This window comes from Columba livia, chromosome 1 (genome assembly GCF_036013475.1).
Source record: "Columba livia isolate bColLiv1 breed racing homer chromosome 1, bColLiv1.pat.W.v2, whole genome shotgun sequence".
Lineage (NCBI taxonomy): Eukaryota > Metazoa > Chordata > Aves > Columbiformes > Columbidae > Columba > Columba livia.
Genome location: NC_088602.1, coordinates 70,056,702 through 70,069,253, shown reverse-complemented (window position 1 = coordinate 70,069,253; position 12,552 = coordinate 70,056,702). Strand labels below are relative to the sequence as shown.

Genomic DNA, 12,552 nt, shown 5'->3' with positions numbered 1-12,552 from the left:
TTTGTCACTTTCATCTAGGATTGAGATACAGATAGATCACAGACCATCACCCTCAACATGCATATATGAACCAAAGAGAGTTAGAAACACGAGGGTGTTTGGAAGACTCATGTCTTGTTCTCCAGTCTGTGCCAGGACATACCCATAGAGAGGAACAAGTGACACTAATGTAAAACTGGGGTAGGTGACATGAGGCTGGTTCCCTCATTCTGTGATATAACCCAGAATACAAGGTTGCTCTTCCTGTCCATCATGAGCTGTCTGCTGCTGGGAGGGAGGTTATGGATACTCTCTAACCTAAGGGCTAGACAAAGGAAGAGATATTTCTCGTTCAACCAAAAGTCTAAGAGAATCAGATAAATGGTGAAAAGGCATCTTTTTCATTCCATTTCCTAGTCTGAATCAGCATAGTCACATCCAAGCTCCTTAGCATTGCTGCTCATGGGGGCCAGCACATTGTAGCAGGGAGGCTCTCCAGCCTGAGTTATAAAGAACAAACCACCACAGTGTACATTTGTCACCAGTTTAAAATCTCTGAGCGCAGTGCAGACCAGAGGGCTAAAAATCCCATCAGGCAGAAGGGCAAGAAGAGCTTCTAGGCCATGCTGCTGCCTAGAAATGCATGCCTGATTAATCCCTTTGTAATTGGTTATGGCGCAAAGGCACTCCACCAACACCTCGTTACCACTCTTCTAACATTTTCTTTCCTGCTTACTCTTTGGTTCTCTGGTTGTCTTTGCTTCAGTAACTTCTTCAAGCTCTTTGTAGATAGCTTTCCTACAGTCGCTGATCAGACTCATTGCTCAGCACTGCCATTAGCAGAGGACATTTAAAAGTTACTGCATATCTTCTGGACCTTTCTGGTAGAGAGCTGACCCTGCCCATGGGTAGGAAAACAAACTGTGTGTTCCTTGTTTTTGTAGCACCCTGTGTTCCACAAGACTTTGCAGCACAATCACACAACCACATTTCTTTCAGACGAAAAACACTAAGCAGCTCCCTAAAGAAGTGCAGAAGACAAACTGCAGCGTGTAGGGATGCTGGGTTCCTGGTCAGAGTTGCAGAACAAGAACTTGCCAAGTTTCACAGGAAGGAGAAATCGTTAAAACCAGCTGAGGAACTGCAAGAAATCCTTCACCCAGTGTCACACAATTTCTCAGCCTTTTTACCCAAGGCTTGATTTGCTTCAGCTTAGTCATACGTGGGGTACATGTGTATGTCTGAACACCTTTTCCAGGAAGAGAATTAAATGTGCAAACTCATAACTGTAATAATAAGAATGCCTAGCTCAACTATTGTGTAGATAAGAAAGCACGCATCAGTGAAAGTGCATTTCATTCAGATAATTAGATCTGCTGACATTTTCTGTGGGAGTAAGTTAAGGAGAGCCAGTGATTCTAGCTGTTGTTCAGATACCAAGGAGGAATATGAAGCAACTGAAGCTTACCATAAAAAAAAAGCTGACATGGAGCACTGCTTATTTTAGTCATGACTCTATTTTCATAAAGACTATGAAGATTAACTTTATCACTGGGAAAAATCACTCTTCTTTAAGTTAACCTAATGATTTTGAAGGACCATGTTGTTGCGGTGGCTCAGCAAGCCACATGACACACCAGGGCCAGATCCTGACAAAATTCAGTAAGGTAACAGCGAACACAGAGCCCCAGTGGACCATGTGAGTGGATATGAGTGGCAGGTTAGGCTGGCTGGAAGAGTGGTGGGTTCCCAGGGAAAGGTTAGGTATGTTTGCCAGTGGGCCGCATCTTCACGAGACACAGGTTCCCCACTCAAACTTTGCAAAGACCCGTCTGCAACACGCAGAAGTCAACAGGAGTTTTGCTACAGCTTTCAATCAGTGCAGCCTACAGTGATGTATCTCCAGAGACAAATGACACTGGGAAAGTTAATCTTATAGTATACATTTTCCGTCTGATCAGCATATTGTCTAGTGGTTACTGCATTTGACTGATTGTCAGGTCTCATCCTTCACTCACTAGCTTGCCACACAGCTTTCTCACTTCTCTGCTTCCTTTCTGCAGGGAAAAGTTTTACAAAAGGTTGTGAAACTCAGTATTAATAAGATACCTGAGATCCATATTCAAAGGCCCTCCGCAGAGGCAAGGCTTTTGTTGTTCAAAACTTTAAACATATTGTGCAGGGCTTATCTTTTTTTTAATGAAACCAACAAAACATACACTGCATGCACTAACCTATTCCTTCTAACACTTTAGTCAGATGGTGTAAAAATGGTTCATGTTAAACATGTTTGGCGTAGGAGCTTTCAGCAGAAGGTGTCTGCTGGAAGTCTTTGCAAATCTGTGGAAGGATAATGCACAGATTGTGGCTGGTAAATTAGGAAATAGCCATATCTTTTTAATGCAGATGCTAACAAAAATGTGTTATGTCTTACCCAGGCACAAAACCATTTGTCTTTGCCATTATATTCCAATAGCACAGTTGTGGCAAAAATATTTTACAGTTTTCAGCCTGGTGATTAGAGATCTGGCAAGAAACAAAGGTGTTGAGATGGTGATATGTGGCTTCACACAAAGAACAAGGAAACATGTGGCAGGAGGAAGGAAGAAGACACTAGCAAGGATACTCTTGGACTTTTCCATGCCAGAGCAACAGAGATGCTACTGGCTTAAACTCAGTCCTGGCCACAGCTGGGCTGGAAGGCCTCCAGAGCTCAGGAATAGACTCTGGTCACCCCAGAAGGATCCTGGACCTTCTCATAATAATTAATCTTCAGCTCAGAGACTGGAGCAAGGTGGTCATAAAACTGAGGCAGAAATACAATTGCAGGCTTTATCCTTCTTGTCATTTCTATATTTTATTCATTGTGCTGCTAAGTAAAGAACAATCATGATTTAAGAAACTCCATCCCTTCCCAAGGGGAATAAAATACAAGCTATCCTGCATAATTTGAGGACTTAATGTCTCAGGTCTCAAGTACTTAAGTTTAACACACTTGAGTAGCAACATGCTTTTTTGAAGAACTGAGTACACTTCTTTAGACTATCACACTTCCCAGCTGTCTTATATGAAGTACATGCAAACAGAAGCATCTTTTGAAAATTTTAAGCAAGTATTCTTGCTGTTCAATTCTTTGGAGAGATCACTTCATTGTAGTGCTGGTGCTTTTATATGAGAACACTGACTGTGCTTGTGGAAGGTCTTTAACTGGCTTTATTTGCAATGTTAAATCACAGAGGGGAAAGTTAAATACAGGAAGAAATATCTGTGTACACAGCATCCCAGGGAATATCTGCAACAGAAAACCTCTGCTTTTATTTCAGGTACAGTTGCTTATAAATTTTTGAAAAAGGAATATGACTCTTAGGCCTCTGAAAACTTGTATGTTTCAAAATTTTACTTTTATAGATGCAATGAATTGTCTATAGAAGATTCACCATCACCCACACATTAACTCATCAGCTTGAATAATAAAGTTCACAAACATCATTTCATCTTTTCTGTGCTTAGTTGCCTGAAAAAAAACAAGAGCACATCACATTCCTTTGATTTATAGCTTGTATACTTTGTAAACAGCTCCGCCACAAACAATCTGACAACATTCAGGTAATGGGACATTCTTTTCAAAGCCCCCACACTTACAGTCCTCATTAGTATTTACATGTGTCAGCACTGAAATATTGCAATTAGTAGAATGCAGTTTGGAGGAATGCATCCAGAGGAACAATCAAGGCTGATTGTCTCAGAAGATGCAGAAGCTATTAGTGATCCCATGAAGTATTAGGAATGTTGATCCTGCTTTGCTAAAAAGCTTGGCATTTCCAGCTCTTGCTGTTTACTGACAAGGCTATCAGTAATGGCATATTTGTCACATATAATTGAAAAATGGCTATCTGCCTTCTCAGAACTTCCTTTCATTTAGGTTTGCTGTGAGATATGCAAAGCATATTTATGCCTGGCACCTTGGAACATTACATTGAATTTTCTAATGTCTGCCACTAACTTGGGGGAAAATAACACCCAGGTTCTTTCATGTACCCTGGGGACAAAGAAGGGAAAACAACAGTCCCAGAAACCACTTGTGCTGCTATGTTTTCAGGGCACTGAGGTTAAAAAGAATCTCTTAAAAAAAAAAAAAAAAAAAAATTACAAATACACTTTGAGACAGGTCCTGTAAGTGCTTTAAAAGCTAGTTGTATGAATTTTCAAAGGTAGAGGTATGGAGGTATTTTGTATGCACATCCTATATTTACCTCAGGTGTGAGTCATAGCCACACAGTTCAGCTGTTGATGTGCTGCATCAGATCAGCACATGCAAATACAGACATCCATACGGGATGTTAAAATTGTGAGGCTCTGACTCCCTGTAATCAACATTGTCCCAAATCCCCATCCCAAGCTGGCACAAGATGCAGGAAGGACCAGTTTTATTTCCATTACTCACCACTTCACCCTACTGCATCAGTGGGACTGGTTGCAAATTTGGGGCTGGGGGGAGGAAGAGAACCACAGCCCCATGGAAATAACCACATTTGTGATCCCAGTGCCAAGCTGGTTCATTAGCTCAAACAGTCACTCAATTTGTGCGTTTTTTTACAAAATGCTCTTGAGGGTAACTTCAACTTGGTTGTGACAGGGCCCTATGGCGCCAAGCCACAGATCCCAGGCACTGCTCTTAGTCATCCCTTCAGAAGGGCTGTCACAACTCTTCAGGTGGCAACGACCTTTCTGTCTCCGAGCACAGCATCTTCCCTGAACAATGAGGCAGAGGAGGCAGCATCCATTGTTGTGCTTGAAGGACAGTGATTCACGGCAGGGTTCCCTATCTACTGTCACCATACATACCCAACCAAGACTCCTCGCCATCCTTTCCACCATAATAGTGTGAGGCAGGACATGAAGAGACCACAGCGGTTTCACCAAGGCAGTGATGAGCAGTGCTGGTGAGGAGGCAGCTGCATGTGTCCTTGTGCTCTGAGGGACCTTGGGGAGACATGGGCACTGTTGCCTTTGGTCCTCAGCTCCTTGTCTCTCTCCTCCCATCCCGTGCCTTGATGGTGGTTAGCAGCTAGGAAATAGCACCGGAGGGTGATAGAAGTTGGTCATCATGACAGACCCCTTAAAATGACGATATTGAGAAGAAAACATTCTGCTGGTTTTTGGAAACCTTTTTGCCAGGACAATTTGTCAATGTAGTTGGCAGTCTTCAAGGATAAGAAATTTAAGAAATCATCTGCTTCTTGCTGGCGTCAGTGGCAGCAAATCTCTGTGGATGAAGAGAGCACACTAGTTAGGCTCACTAGCGGGGTAAACTCACCAAGCACTAGGCTTTTGGGGCACTTTCCTTTTTTTCTCTGAGCCATTCTGCTTTAATGAATTGCAAGCCATGACACGAACTCAGACATACCTGCCTCTCTTTCTCCCACTTCACCTCATTTCTTTCTGTGCACCCTCATTGCTGCGTGTGTTCAAAATCCTTCATGTACATACATCCAAAGAGATCCACAGGAGCTAGGCACCCACCCCATTAGTCACTCAGGTGGCCTGAAACTCTGACACAGCTGTGGAACAGCCTCTATGTATCTTCAAGGCCGGATCCATTATCTGCAAGTACTACCATGAAGATAGCCATAAGAGTGTCCCTTAGAGAGCTAGACAGCACTGTGCACATACAGACAATATGATTGTGGGGGAGAAAGTTGAAAAGCCTCTCAAATGCAACATGCATCTAGCCCTTGGCTTTTCCACTGCATCTTTTTTTTCCATATTGCATGGTACATACTGCAGCAGAACCAATCAAGGTATGAAAAAAATGCAGCTAAGTGGACAACAGATCGGTGATCTGCATCATCAGATGCTGAGATATCTTTTTTTTAAAAAAATCACACTTTTAAGGTTATTTAGAACTCATAGTAGTCTTTTTCTGGTTAATATGCTGATGCAAAAATGATGTGAAATAGCTTGTTGCTTCGCTGTGATGTTAAATAGGATCCTGTCTGTACCCCAGAGCATCCTGAGCGGAGGCAGAAAAAAGCAGCACAAAGGGAAATGTGACTTTCCAACCTAGCAGTTAGGATATTCAGATGAGCAGGGAGATGACTGCTTGCTTCTTTTTGCTCCCAAAACAGTCTCTGTAGTTTGCACAAGTATTGAATAAATGCAGAAGCCATTTCTGGAGCCTGGGTCACACAACTGTCAAGAGGGCAAAACATCACAGTCCTCCTTGGGCTTCCTCCCATAAACCTTGGACTCTTCCTACACAGTTGGACCCATGCATCTTCTTCCACTACTCTCTTCATAGCTGCCACTTGAAAGGGAGTCTCATGTCATTTCAGTTGCCCATGACCTGAGAGCCCCAAACTCACATGCTGACCTCTTAAACAGACTTGCTTATTTTTCTTTAACAGCCTGATTTATCAAGAAAAACTTCAAGGGGAGGGTCTGGTCTATCAAGCTTGATTAGGAAATGAGTTAACCCAGCAGTCACACCACTCAATCAAGGCAGAAGCCAAACTGGGTTGCCCCAGGTAATGCTGATAAAAGTTAGTATAAAAGGAGTGATGATAGTTAGGGGTGCTTCCTAGGACGGGCTGAAATGTAGCTAAAGATACAGTAAAACATAGCAAAAAATAATTCAGGCTTTTTCTTTCGTTTCTCTTTGAAAGCTTTCAGGTAGTTAAAATAATGTGTCTGAGGGAACTAGTTTTTGTGCAATAGGTTAGTGCTTAGGGAATGTAACTTCAGAGCAGAAGTAATAAAGTGGGGAAAGGGATCCTTAAACAGACAAGAGGCTTGAGGTTATAAGCAAACAATGGGAGTGGGAAGAAGCTGTCTGCATGTCTGCTGCTTCAAAAATGGGCCACACAGGAGGGCTGCCTCTGGGTTCCCGAGTCTAGGGATTTCCTATCTTCCCTTAGTTTAAGTGGCCACTCTATCTGTCAAACTGAAATCTCCAGTGCATCTGACTCATTGCACAACACCATCTCCTTTCTGTGAAATACAAAACTGCCTACAGATGGTACTTCTGATTTAAAAAGCTATTGAGACTGCCTTTTTTACCTTACATATCACTAGCAACTGAGCTAGCTTCATTCTGCTATAATGTTACCATCTTCTTATATTCTACATCATTAAAAATATATGGTTGGTCCCCTCTAAATGCACCTAATGGCACCTTAAAGAAGAACGAAAGGTCTTGATTATTTTTTGCCCTCTGATCTCAAGTCCCATTTATAGGTTTACCTTTTGTAGTTCTGCATGCCCCGCTTCAAATCCAGCAATGAAGCAGAATCTGGGTGCACTTTCTTCAGCACCCAGACCTGCTTGCCAGGCCTAATGTTAAACAAGAGATGGGAGATGTATCTTCCCTCAAAAGATCCAGCCTCCCATTTATTGAACGAGAGCTCTCCCTTTTGCAGGGAAGGAGGGCAAAAGTGCCGTTTCAGACAACGTGGGAGGATAGCACAGACTTAGCAGGTCACAGCCACCGGCAGTAATTGTATCAGCCACCTGACTCTAACTTCTCTCACTAGGATGGGAAAGCTGCTGCAGAATATAAAGAAAATTGCTTGCCTATACCAATGGCGGTTGCTGTATCAAGATAACGCATTGAGCCTCCGCAGACCTTGATGCCATCACAAAAGTCTTATCTGTGTGCAGAACTGGCTTAATGGCTTCAGCTGGTTTAACGATCCCTCTGAAAAGGAAGGGCTTTAGCTAATAAAGGTAGGACAAAAGATTTTTAAGACATGCAAGAGGAAAAAAGTAACAGGGATTGCCCTTTACTGGTCCCCTCTCCAGTGGGAGAAATACAGGCTGTTTCAAAAAGGTGAACCCAATTTCATATAGAAGTGATTTCAAGCTGGATCCATCCTTTTGAAACACCCTGTGTGCCCTTTATCAAAAACACTCAGTAAAGGATTTCTTCCAGAAATAAGAACACACAAGTTTCTACTTGACATTTTACACCTAGAAATGTAAATCTTTTCATGAAAGTACATTTAACATATGAGCCATCCTAATAAAAGCAAAAGTATTGTCCAGCTTAGTGAAAAGCAAGCATAAAAGAAAACAAATTAATGAACAACTGCTCACTCACAGTTCCCAGCTCTATAGAGGCCATGGCTGCAGACTCTTTGCCTGCTGTCTATTGCATATTTTAAAAGGGGTGATTTGCAACCTAGAAACAGATACTCTGAGTGTAGAGACCAAATACACAGAAAAACTGAGCCTAAACTTTTCATTTCTTTGGCTGCAACACTTATGAAATGGTTCTTTCTGCTTCACAACTCCAAGTGAAAACTGCAAAACTGCTATGGAGGAGGAAAAGGTTTCCTGCTAAAAAGCAAGGAAGAATATAAGGTGCCTTGTATGACTTACACAAATGAAGGATGTTGTAGGAATAAGCAGTACTGCTGTCAAAACAAGGCCACAGAGGTAGCATCTTTGCCTGTGTCACAGCTGAGGTGGGAACTGGTTTCCAAACACAAGAGCACTCTTCAGTCCCTCTCCTAAGTTCCTTCTTCCCATTTCTCCTCTGAAAAGACATAGCATCACGAACTAGCAGGGGCATTATCTGAGGTGAGAGTGTTTTCTGGAAGGGCTGGGTGTGAGAAAAACAGCCAGGAATAAGGAAACTGTAAGTTTACAATATGTCAATCTCATTTTTTTAATTTTCTTTGGGTTGATTATTTATTTATTTATTTTAAATTATAAGTTACCTACCTACCTTGTCTGCTTATAAAGATGTATTGGTTTGTGGGGAAAGAGAACTTCCAAACTTAGAGTTGTATCCATAGAAAGGGCCCTTATAACCACCTCCTGAAAAAACAGTGCGTTATGACAAACTGGCATCTCATCACCATGACACTGGGCCTCCCAAGGATCAACAAGCTCCAGTCACCACTGGACATTTTGGCCAGTACAGGGAGTGCTCACACACTGATGGACGATCCACAGAGACCACATCTACTTTACCAGGTCCTTCAGACATTCACGTCATGGCCTGTTTAACCTAATACTTGGGACCAGGCACCAAGGTTTGAGTCACTCCTCTAAGAGCCCCCAAGCTAATGCACCCCATGGGTGCAGCTTTCATGTCACCACCTCCACAGCTGCCTGCCGGGAAGAAGCAGCACAGCTTGCAAACAAAAACAAAACACACAGCGGCACTTACGTGGATGAATACAAGTTCTGGCTCTGGCACAGGAAACATTTTATTCTTTTCTCCTGAAGGAAATAACATCGTGAGGAAATGAACAAGGATCCCTTCAGGACACATGTAGCAGCTCCTAGACAGCACAGTAGTGTCTCTCACCGGTTATTCCATCTCCCAAATGGTTGTTTTCCATAAGGTATTGGGCAGTTCAGACACAAGTGATTCTTTTAAACCAGATATTCACTACCAGACCTGAACAACTGGTTTCTGTTTTACCCATGTCTGTCAAGACCTCATTCAGTAAACATGAGAAGAATCTCTCAGTATTTGGGGGGAGGAACATTTTTGTTTGTTTAGGTGACAGGGACGTTGGAAGTAAAACTGGTTCTTTATACGAAATATTATGTATGTAGTCCATTAATCTTCTAAAAAAGCTTTTCGGTTTTCCTAGTCACTTATTTCAGCCTGTCTTTACTAGCAGTGGTTTGATGTGATCAGTCTCTGTCGTGTTTCTGGACAGGTTGACTCAGCCTCCTTAGTTGAAATAAGCAATTTATGGAGAAAAAGAAGACCATCTACTCTGTCTCCATCTGTGCATCTGAAGATGCAGAACAGACTCTGCAGTTATTTGTTGATGCCAGTTTCTGATGCTGTGTCACATTTTTCAGACGGGCTGATCATAATTTCTGTGGCCAGGTTCCATTTCTTAGCATTAGAAGTAATATACTCTCACCATTATCTTCTCAGGGTTTTCTCTCCCTTTTAGCTAGTGTTGACCACCATCAGAAACAGGATGCAAGACAAAAAGTATTATTGTTTAAATCCAGGAGAATATTTGTGACATTGATGCAGGAAAAATAAATTAAGAACTACTAATGACTACACCTCAAGAACAGTGTTTTTCCACATAGAGCTTTTATTTATCCAGGGATGTCTGCAAAGACCAAAGTGAGGTTTGAATTTCACTTTTCAACCCTCCCCATCAGCTCCTAGTCCCATGCAACTCTCACTCCCCACACCTGTGGTTTCCAATGTATGCTCACTGCTGAGCCTGTGCAGAAGCTGAGCTGGAGCGTCCTGCTCTCTCTGCTTCATCCCAGGTTTGGTGATGATGCCTGTGATAGGAAAGTGCCTGATGCATCTGAGCAGCTGCCTTTGCTCATTCGTTCATCCCTGATAGTTCCAGCACCATTTGGGTTCCTGGGTCCATGTTTCCAATTTATCTTAGTTTCCAGAGCAACCAAGTCTCATTCTTAGTGCTGCTTCTCAGCTGATTTGGTTATGTCTCTGCTTCCTGCATATTCTGACTTCTCTGCAGTGCTGAAGACTGGTATCATAGATTTGAAGAAAAGAAATCCCAGCGCCTGAGTCCCTTTTTTTTTTCTTTTCTTCTTTTTTTTTATTTTCCTTTTTCTTTTTTCTTTTTTTTCTTTCTTTCTTTCTCTCTTTTTTCTTTTTTCTCTTTTCTTTTTTCTTTTTTCTTTTTTCCTTTTTCTTTTTTCTTTTTCCCATTTTCTTTTTTCCCTTTTCTTCTTCTTTTTTTCTTTATTTCTTTTTTCCTTTTTTTCTTTTCTTTTTTTCTTCTTCTCTTCTATTTTCTTTATTTCTTTTTCCTTTTTCTTATTTTCTTTTTTCTTCTTTCTTCTTTCTTTTCTCTTCTTTCTTTTTACTTTTTTTCTTTTTTCCTTCTTTTCTTTTTTTTTATTTCTTTTTTTTATTTTAATAGACACTACATTTGTGGCTTTTCTTCCTTCAATGTTTGCCACATTTAAAAGTATGATGAAGGACTGGCACTGCACTTTTCCCATTAGATTCGCTCTTCAGTAGAGTCCCTCTGATCTTTTTGCACACTCCAGTACAACAGCCTCTTTTACTGGTATTTAGGAATTATAGCAATTAAAAGATACCATTAGTGAAAGTGGCATTGTACATACCTTTTCATTTTCTGACACCAATGTTTCTGTTGCTGCTGTTTTCCTTCTTTGTGCATGTAAAAGCCTCATAGATTTTTTTTTTTCTAAAATGATAATTTTCTGGCTATCCTGTCCTTCCACGCCTCTCCCTGTGAAGGCAATCGCATTGGGTAATTGTTCCCCTGCTCCATGTACACACCTGTCCCTCCCTTTCTTTGATCTTCCCTGCACCGGTTTCTTCATGCATTTTGCAGTACAGCCAAAGCCACCAGACGCCCGAATTATCTGTACAATTTGGGGATTCAGAGGATCTCAGGAATGATGTGGTGTGTATCCAGGCCACGTGTATGCAATGCATCCAGCCTTAGGGACTTGGTCATCTTCAGGGAAACTTGACAAGAGTTGCTTGGTCAGAGATGATTCAGCACAATTTTATGTTCATCCTCTTAGCACTCATATATTCATTTTCTTAAAGCTCAGACTGTGTACTGTAAAGCAGATTTAAACTCGCAACTTTTTAATTCTCAACACACTAAGCTCTCAGTGTCCACACAAATCAACTATGAAATGGGGAGAAAAAACGGCCAAAGTGTCTGTTAAACTTATTTAGTTACAAAAAAACAGGCATAAAGCCAGATTGCTTCAGAACAATTTTCCTTCAGCCTTACAGTAAAGCATTACAAGCCTGTCAAGAAGAAAAAATTCATTTTCTTTGTTTCTACCCTAAACTCATTATTTTCTAAACACCTAAAGTTCAAACAGTATTTCAGTGGAGTCTAAAGCTCTTCCATCTCCTCCCCAAGTTCTTTAAAAAAATCTGCACTTTTAAAATCAAATGACAAATGGATGAACACCAGGTACAGTACTTGTCCCTTGTGCCACTATCCCCCTTTCAGCTCCCAGTGAGGCAGGTAACCCTCCCTCACACTCCTCTGAGGTTATTTTCTCCAACATTCACTCTATTCTAGGCAGCAGATACAGCTGCTTATCTTCTTTTGCATTTTTTTTTCCAATCTAGTCTTTCCATACAGTAGCAACCTCATTTATAGGCAGAGAAATATTAATGCAGACTAATGAGGTGAGTTGCGTGGGAATGCATGGTTGAGCTGGCAAGCACCAAAGCCCTGTCACCCTAAGCTCAGGGCTGCTGCCACGCTAGCATCCCACATATCCCATGTGCTGTCTGGACTGTGCATGAATCATAGTACCATTTTAGTTGGAAAAGACCCCCGAGGTCAAGTCCAACGGTTAACCTAGCTCTGGCACTAAACCATGGCCCTGAAAACTTCATCTATATGTCTTTTAAACACCTTTCTGAGATGATGACTCCACCACTTCCCTGGGCAGCCTGTTCCAATGCCTGACAACCCTTTCCAGGAAGAAATTTTTCCCAATATCAAATCTAAACTTTCCTTGGTGCAGCCTGAGGCCATTTCCTCTTGTACTATCACTTGTTACCTGGGAGAAGAGACCAAAACCCTCCATGCTACAACCTCCTTTCAG

General features: G+C 41.7%; 1 long non-coding RNA gene across 1 annotated transcript; it reads right to left on the bottom strand.

Annotated features, from left to right (window-relative positions):
• Positions 1-5,253: 5,253 nt before the first annotated feature.
• Positions 5,254-10,663, bottom strand: LOC110364727 (uncharacterized). The gene is made up of 3 exons (XR_010472270.1): positions 9,155-10,663; positions 8,359-8,799; positions 5,254-7,675 (listed from the first exon to the last, which is right to left on the bottom strand). It is a non-coding gene; the product is annotated as an uncharacterized LOC110364727 (long non-coding RNA).
• Between the last annotated feature and the right edge of the window lie 1,889 nt (positions 10,664-12,552).